The sequence below is a fragment of the Elephantulus edwardii genome, unplaced genomic scaffold (genome assembly GCF_000299155.1).
Source record: "Elephantulus edwardii isolate Elephantulus edwardi_28Jun2011 unplaced genomic scaffold, EleEdw1.0 scaffold00039, whole genome shotgun sequence".
Taxonomy (NCBI): domain Eukaryota; kingdom Metazoa; phylum Chordata; class Mammalia; order Macroscelidea; family Macroscelididae; genus Elephantulus; species Elephantulus edwardii.
This window is the reverse complement of record NW_006399789.1, coordinates 10383260-10392896: the sequence shown is the minus strand read 5'-3', so window position 1 is coordinate 10392896 and position 9637 is coordinate 10383260. Positions and strand designations below refer to the sequence as shown.

Sequence of the window (9637 nt, the reverse complement as noted above, 5' to 3'; positions counted from 1 at the left end):
GTGGCTAGCTGTTGTTCTTCCCGGGTCTCTTCCAGGCCCCTCTCGCGGTGGAACCCCGTCTGGCGGTGGTGTTCTCCCGTCTGGCGACGTTGCTCTCGCTGGCGCTGCATCACCACCTCCTGATTTCTTGACTGTTGGTAACAAGGGTGTTGATTATTGATCCAGCTAAGGTCCTTTTTTGATCTATCATGGTGTTGATTGTTGGTACTATTGTGAGGTCCTTTGTTTTCTTGATGTTGAGATGCAGTCAGCATTGAAGAGTGCAGTTCTTGATTTTCTGCAGCAAGTGTTTCATAACTTCTTTACTTTCAGCATGCAAGGTTGTGTCATCTCCATAAGGCAGGTTTGATGAGTCTTTCTCCAATCATATTCTTCTTTAGGAAAAGTCCAGCTTTTTGAAAGTTTGCTCAGCATGCAGGTTGAATAGGAAAGGAGGAAAGGATACAATCCTGATGTACACTTTTCCTGATTGTAAACCATGCAGTGCCATGAGCACGGGTAAGTGTTCTGGAATTCAGTTGCATCCTTAGTGCAGTAGGCAGCAGGTCAGTCTCATATAAGTGTTCTAGAATTTCTTTTCATCTCAATATGAGGCATAATTTGTTATTGATCCACACAGTCAAATGCCTTTGCCAAGTCAATAAAACACAAACATGTATTCTTCTGGCACTCTGTTCTTTCAGCCAAGGACCAACTGACATTAGCAATGATATCCTTGGTGGCAAGGCCTCATCTAAAACAAGCTTGAATTTCTGGTAGATCTCTGTCAATATACTGTTCTAGCTGGTTTTTGGTGATCTTCAACAATATTTTGCTTCCATGTTACATTAATGCACCTTTCTTGGAATTGAAATGAATATGGGTTTCTTTCAGCCAGTAGGCCAGGCAGCTATCCCCCATATTCTCTGGCATAAACTGGTGAGTACATCAAGGGCTATATCTGTTAGATGAAATATGTCAGTTGGTATTCCATTGATTTCTGGGGCTTTCTTTTCTGCTAATGCCATCAGTATAGCTTGAATTTAATTCTTTATTACCATTGTATCTTGTTCATATGACATTTCCTGCAATCTTTCAATAACAAGTAATTTTTTTTCCAATATAGTGATTCTGTGTATTCTTTTGATCTTCTTTTGATGCTTCCTAGATCATTCAACATTTTTTCAATAGTACCTCTCAGAATTGCAATTACAGGCTTGAATTTTGTTTTTAATTCTTTCTGTCTAGAAAATACTGAATGAATTCTTCCATTGTTATTCTGACTCCAGTTCTTTGCACATTTTGTCAGTATATCATGTTTTATCTTCTTGAGCCCCTTGAAATCTTCTGGTTTTTTTGCTTTTTTTGTCTTGGCATTACCCTTTTTTACAAACTTTGTTTGGCTTCTCAGTATATTCTCTTCTGATACCCATTTTTAAATTTTCTTCCTTTTCTTTCTTTATAATGACCATTTGCTCTTTTCATGGTTGATACCTTTGATGTCCTCCAACAGCTTATTTTGTCTTTGACCCTTGATGTTCAATAACTCAAAACAGTTCTTGAAATTATTTTTAATTTAATTGGGAGAGACATAGGTTAATATTTTTGTTCTTGTGAACTAGTTTTAATTTTTTTCAGCTTCAATTTAAACTTGCCCATGAGTAACTGATGGTCTCGTCCACAGTCAGTACCTGGCCTGGTTATGACAACTGATATTGCATTTCTGTAACAATGTTTTGTTGTTGTTGTTATGTGCCATCTAGTCACCTGTAACTCATAGCGACCCTACGTACAACAGCCCTAAGCTTTGCTCTCTCCTGTGCCAATCTCACTCTCTCTGCCACTCTCATCCCAATTACCTCAGTCACTGAATCAATCCACCTCATAGAGGGCCTTCCTCTCCTGCACTGTCCCTCCACCCTCCCAACCATGATGTCCCTCTCCAAGGACCAGTCTCTCCTTACAACATGTCCAAAGTAAGTTAGACGGAGCCTCAGAATCTTTGCCTCCAAGGAGTCACCCAGTTTAACCCTCTCCAGGATGAATCTGTTTGTTTTCCTAGCAGTCCATGGTACTCTCAATACTCTTCTCCAGCACCACACCTCAAAGGCATCAATTCTCCTTCTATCTTTCTTGGTCATTGTACAACTCTCTGATGCATAACAAGCGATTGCAAAGACCATGGCCTGTATCAGGCACAGCTTAATCTCCAGAGAGATACCATTACTCTTCAGTACTTTGGAGAGGTACCTAACAGCAGACTTTCTCATGGCAATATGCCTTTTAATTTCTTGGCTACTGGTGCCAAAAGTGTTGACTGTGGAGCCAAGCAAACTAAAGCTGTAAACAATCTCAATCTCTTCACCATCCATCCTAATAACAATACTTTACACAAATATAATCAGTCTAATTCTTGTGCTATTCATCAAGTGAGGTCCATGTGTAAAATAGCTGTCTGTGTTTTTTTTTCACAAAAGGTTTTTGTTATGAATAAATCATCAATCACACAAAAATCAATCATTTGATATCTGGCTTCATTTCTGTTACCAAATCAATATTTTCTGAATATCATTCCTTCATCATTGTTTCCAACTTTTTCATTCTAATCACCAGTAACTACTAATGCATTTTGATTGCATGTTTGGCCAATTTTCGACTGTAAAAGTGATAGAAATCCTCGATGTCCTCTTCTTTGGCTTTAGCTGTTGGTGCATATATTCGAATAATTGTTGTATTAACAAGTCTTCCTAGTATGCATATAAATAGTAACCTATCACTCACAGCATTCTATTTCAGGATGGGGACATATTGCTAGAGAGGCTATCTCTTGTAGACAGATATCATGTTTGGAAAGGCTAGTGAAAGATAACAAGACATTTAACCAGATGGACTGACACAATGACTGCAGCAATAGACTCACAGATGTCAGAAATTATGAGAATGACACAGGATAGGACAGGGTTCAGACAGTAGGGTCTCTATGAGTTCTACTCTACTTGAAGGCTACAAGAACAACAATTTTGTACTACTGATTCTTAAAACTATCTAGTAAGACTTTGTCATATATTTATACCTCTGCTTCCATATAGAAATGAAAATGTGAATCTACTTTCTAATTTGTACCATAAAACTAGGCTATATCATCATTTTTGAACCATTATATTCTCTTGTATTTTAGAATGGATCATTTGTGTATGCCAATAAAGAATTAATAAAGGGAAATGATTAATCTATCACAAACTAGTCAGAATATTGTCCAATTATTACATGTTATTTCAGGAAACTTTCCATTAAGCATTGTACATAAGAGGCATGAGTAGAAGAATCTGGGTGTTTGGATCAAATTAGCAAGTTAACAGCATAATACAATGGATATCCTGTAGATATTAACATTTCAATGATGATCAAAAGTTCTGCAATGCTATTAAGAAATGTCTTATATTTAGAAGTTATAAAGTTACGAAACATTGTCAGGGGTGGGGGAAGGAGATTATTCTAGAGATTATTCTAAACTATACTTTTGAACTATTTAATTCAAATTGTTTTCAAAATCACCTTAAGTATTTGAAATTAAAAATATATATGCAGTACTTGATACTACATTAATGTATATCAATATGATTAAGAATTTTAAAGGATGTAGTTCTTTAATTTGGAACAATATTAATGCAGTGAACCATACTGGGACCACAACTGAAGAAAATAAAAAGTCAGAGGATTAAGCCTAATATTTAGCAGTCTTTCTCCCCTTCAAAATGGTTACCAATTGCAGTAATATATAAGCCTTCAGAGGCTCTGAACTATATACTTGAATCATCTAAATCCAGAATTGTTATTACAGTGATTTCAGGAAACTAATCACGTAAGCTTACCTACTTGCTAGAAGCAAAATTAAATCATCCTTAGAAAAGATAATGTCATTAAAATTATTAACATACTCTAAAATTCTTTACACTGTTCAGAATTCAGTTAAAAAATCCAAGCAAAAAGAAAGACAAAACCATATAGCCAACACCCCAAATAAACAGCATAACATAGAAATAGACCCATAAGGATCCAGAAATTTCTCAGAAATTTCTCTGCAAATACTAGCCTTAATATGATTAAGAAAGAAAAAAGATATAAAGAATATTGACAATGAACTATAGAAAAGAATTAAATGGAAATAGAAAATAGAATCAAATAGAAAAGAAATCAAATTTCTAGAATTTAAAAATGATAACCTAGCTTTTTGCTTACTTCTTTTAAGAGAGAGGAGCAGTGCGGAGGAAAAGGGGACAACCTCCCAAAAGAGCTCCAATGTCGATCAAAATTGTAACATTGCAGACAGCAACAACAGTAATTAGAAAGTGAAGATCTTTGGACATCTGGTGGTTGCAGTCGTTCCTTAATAGCCCATGGAGAAAGAGAGGAAGCTGAGCACCTTTGGACGGGGAGGCTTGTTGATAGAGTGAGGTACTTCCTGACATTTGTTCTTGTAGCCCAAAAAGGTCTAGTAAGTCCCAGCAGCAGAGGCTACACATTCAAAATGTATCGTAAAATGAAATAGCTTTGATGCACATAAATCCATATTTTAAACTATTCAATAATGAGTGACTAAATGCAAAAGTTCGAAATGAAGGTGAGTCCGTACTTGGAAAATCTGATCTAGGTGACAGAAATGAGGCCAGAGACCACATGATGGATTTTTGTGCTATCAATAATTTTTTTTCACTGGAAACACTCTTTTAAAAAAAACAAAACACAAGCAGTTGCTATATTCATGGACCTTACTTGTTGTAACATACTGGAATTAAATTGATTACATCTATGGTGAAAAATAATGGAAAAAGTTCAATATCAGCAATCATAAAAGGCTTAGGGGATGATTATGGAACAAATCATTTGCTCTTCATCAATTTCAAATTGAAGCTGAAGAAAATCAATTCAAGTATAAATAAGAGCTAAAATATGGCTATGAGTTTATCTCATCTGAATTTAAAAGACACGTCAAGAATAAATTTTATGCACTGAACACTAAACCACTGAAAACGTAAAGGGTCTGGGATAAAATCAAGTACACTATATAAAAATAATTTAAAGGTTCATTTAAAAGATAGGAAAGCAAGAAAATACCAAAACAGATGTTAAGAGACTCTGAAGCTTGTTCTTGGAATACAGAAGCTAAAATTATAATAAAGGGGGAACAATAAAGTGAGAGAGTTTAACAGATTACAAAGGGAAAGTAAAAAAAAAACAACAAACATCAAAATATCCTACAAAATGTGCAAAGACTCAGAGTTATAAAGACAAAATAGAATTGACAGAGCGTTGTTCAAGCTGGGGGTGAAAAAAACAAAACTTAAGAAAAAAGAATCAAACCTAATGTTGCTATACTGAAAGATTCTATGAAAAAAAAATATTTGAGTGGTGCAGGAAGAATAAAAATTGGATGATAGCTCATCAAAAAACTTCGCCATACAGATGACACAATTTTGCTCACAGGAAGTTAAGAAAATTTAAAACACTTACCAAAGAGATCAGAGACCACAGCCTTCAATAAGGCCTATAACGCAACATCAAGAAAACAGCAATCCTGGATCATTAGGTAGCATGATGTTAAATGGTAGAAAAGGAGAGAAGTTATCAACGATTTCATTTTACTTGGTTCCACAATAACACTTATAACAGCAGTCAAGAAATCCAAAGATATATTGAATTTGGAAAAACCAACTGTCAAGAACTTCTTTAGGATTCTATAATCAAGAATATCAGTTTAAACATAGCAGCATTGTTCACCATCTCAAGAACATGTAAACAGCCCAAATATCCAAACACGAATGGATGGATTGAGAAATTATGGTACATTCACACAATGGAGTACTATGCAGCATGCAGGAGCAATGATTATGTAAATTATTACCTAACTTGGGAAGGACTGGAGACCATTATGCTGAGTGAACTCAGTCCCACAAGGATAAATATTGTATAAAACCATTATTGTAGAATGAGTATAAGGATCCAAGAGGGGTGGTAGAGGCTGGAAGCAGAGGGGTGTGGATATGCAGGGGGAAGGGAGATTAATCACTGGATTGTACTATTTGATGGGTTGGGGGGGAGGGAAATTGAAAGAATTTGTTAGAAGTTGTATTCAAATTTTGTAAATAAACCAGTAGAGAACAAATAAAATTAAAAAAATAAATAAAAGGTGTGGAGACAAGAAAAAAAATGACTAAGATCCAGCTGATCCAAGCTATAGTATTATTAATTGCTTCATATGCATATAAAAGTTGGACAGTAAATAATGAACAGATGTTCTTGAACTGTGGTGTTGGCAAAGAGTCTTGAATATACCACAGACTTCCAAAAGTACAAATAAACATATCTTGGAAGAAATGCAACCAAAGTGCCCCTTGGAGGTATGGACAGTGAAACTTCAATTTACATGCTTGGGACACCGTATCAGGAGGTACCAATCTTTGGAAAAAGATATTCTTGAGAACTTAGAGGGTTGACAAAAGAAAGGAAGATTCTTCATGAGAAATCACAGAGTGACTGCAAGGACGGGCTTTAGCAAGACAGAGACCTTGAGAATGGAGCAAGATAAGGCAAGGTTCATATCTGCTGTTCCTAGGGCCACTGTGAGTCATAGTCAACTTGACAGTGCCTAGGAACAGTGACTGATGATCATGAGCATTTATTCATGTTTCATTAAAAGAAAGGCCAGTCATTTTTCTATTAAAAATATACATCACATCAAACCTTCCATGTTGAAAGTCCTCATTTTATTTCCCCCCCTCTTTCCTTCCTTGTTGTTATGTGCTGTCAAGTCACTTGCGACTCATAGCAACCCCGTGTACAACAGCCTAAACCCTGTTCTATCCTGTGCTCTATCACTGCTCTGACACACCTGCCTCCACTTCTCCAGTCACTGAATCAATCCATCTCATTGAGGGTCTTCTTCTCTTGTCCCTTCACTCTCCCAAGTGTGACATTCCTCTTTAAAGACAGGTTACTCCTCGCATCATGTCCAAAGTATGTCAGTTAAAGCTTCAGAATCCTTGCTTCCAAGGAGAAGTGCTGCTTCACCCTCTCTAGGCTGAACTTGTTTGTTCTCCTAGCAGTCCATGAGAAGAGTCGAACACTCTTCTTGTGCACCACAGCTCAAAAGTTTCTATCATCCCGTGTCATTGTCCATCTTTCTGATTCATAGCAAGTAATTTCAGATCATGAACTGTACTCATTTCTCACTACAAGATTATCTACTCTACACAACTATATATGTTGTTTCTGTCAAAACCTGTGGAAACTGCTTAACAGAATGATTATCTTGTAAAAGAGAGTCTTTGCTTTTACAAATGTCATAAATTCCTTGTAGCCAGGAGCTAAGGAAGTATGGGGCCCCACAACCAGCACTGGAGTCAAGTGTGGCATTGACACCAGTGAGAATCCATAAGGTCAAAGTAAAACATATGCTGCCAGAACTCGAGCTAATTGGCCAAAAGTCCTGACCACAGCAGTCATACTATTGATTTGGAATGAAAATTGATCTAATGCTTTTTGTTGTTTTTAATGAATGAAATAATCTATCTCTATGCTTGTCAATTTTTTTATTAATCAGTAGATTTCCCTGCCCTCTTCTTGTTTTCAGCTTCTACATCCTTCAGTTCTTTTAGATATAGATATATTCCCCCAGTATCTCTCCTCTCTTCTTTGTGTTAGTTTTCTCTAGACAATTTTGTTTTTAATACATTATCTGTTCTAATACATGGTATCTGTGACAAGAGAGGTCGACTTGTTACAGAGCTACAATGCTGTTTCTTCACCTGGACCCCTGGCCAGGCACCAACTCTTAGAAGCCAGTTTGGAACCACAGTTGCAGTCCTGATTTGTGGCCCTGGATTCTCCAGGTCAGAACAAAGCTGGATACTGTTTTGCACTGGAGTCAATCCTATTGATTCATGAAAAGCAGACCCTGCATTTCTCTTTGTAATCCTGTGCTCTGTAATTTCTGGTTGTTGATACTTTTTGGTGCTATTGACCTTTTTTCTGACTCATAGAAACCCTGTGAACAATAGAACAAAACATTCTCTGCTCTTGCACCATCTTCTCAAGCTCACTGTTTCAGTGACTGTGTGAAAAATTTATCTCAGTGAGTCTTCTGTTTATTTTGCAATCACTTGTTATGCATCAGAGAGTTGGACAATGACTAGGGAGGATAGAAGGAGAATTGACGCCTTTGAGCTGTGGAGCTGGAGAAGAGTACTGAATGTTCCATGAACTGCCAAGAAAACAAACAGATCCATCCTAGAGAGGGTTAAACCAAGCTACTCCTTAGAGGCAAGGATTCTGGGGCTTCATCTGACATACTTCGGACATGTTGTAAGGAGAGACAGGTCCTTGGAGAGGGACATCATGCTTGGTAGGGTAGAGGGACAGCGTAGGAGGGGAAGACCCTCTATGAGGTGGATTGATTCAGTGACTGGGGTAATCGGGATGGGTGTGTCAGAGGAATTGTGATTGGCACAGGATAGAGCAGGGTTTAGGGCTGTTGTACATAGGGTCGCTATTAGTTGCAAACGACTCAACGGCACATAACAACAACAACAACAACAACCTTTTGCCACACATGATACCTTTTTCTGGTGACTGGTCTCTTCTGATAACATATTCAAAGTAAGATGAAGGCTTATGGTCTTCATTTCTTTTTTGTTGGGAGGAGGCATAGACAGCAAGTTTATTTGGTGAATGCTGCTGGCAAGTATTATCCGAGAGCTATAAGATGGGAAAGGAGCTTTGACAGCTGAGTCGGCTCTCAGGGCTACATTCAGTCTCACACAGGAGAAGGCACGGGGCTCTGGGGACACAGAAAGGGCTGCCCTCAGCCATTCAGCACCATCTGGACCAGTTCTTCATGGTTAATACAACCATTGCTGTCCTCATGCCCTGCCACCAGCACCTCTACTTCTTCCTCTGTCATCTGCTCACCTAGTGTGACAAGGACATGCCAGATTTCAGCTTCCATGACAGTGTCGTTCCCTTCCTTGTCAAACACCCAAAGGCCTTCAACATAATCCTCATAGGTGCCCTGGTCCTTACTCTTGGCCAGTCTGCAGCATGGGCAGGAAGTGTTCAAAATCCAGGACCTTCACATTGATTTCTTCACTCTTGGGGTTTCCCAGGACCTTTAGCCCCTCAGCATTGGTGGGGTTCTGGCCCAGGACCCTCATTACATCTCCACACTGGCTGTACAGGATCTTTCCATCACCTGTTCAGTCAAACAGCTTGGAGGCCTCCTTAAATTCTGTGGTCTGGTCCTAGACGAAGTCACACATCCTGAGTGCTCAGGTATCGGGACGTCTTCCTGCAGTAATCACGGTCTTCATTTCTCAGAAGCATTCTGGCTATATTTCTTTAAAGACAGATACTTTTGGTTCTTCAGGAAAACAAATCTATAGTTATATATTCCATATTCTCCACCAATACCAACCTTCAAATTCATCAATTCTTTGGGCTTCATTTTTCATTGTCCACGTTTATTTAAGTCTAAGGTGATTTAAAATACCATGGCTTGGATCAGGCACACCTCAGCCTTCAAGGTGATATCTTCAATATTCTAAACACTTCAAAGAAGTCTTTGCATCAGATTTACCCATAGCAATGTGTAATTTGATTTCTC

At 37.9% G+C, this 9637-nt stretch overlaps 1 pseudogene; it reads right to left on the bottom strand.

Moving 5' to 3' along the window:
* Window positions 1–8839: 8839 nt before the first annotated feature.
* Window positions 8840–9257, bottom strand: LOC102874805 (annotated as a pseudogene).
* Between the last annotated feature and the right edge of the window lie 380 nt (window positions 9258–9637).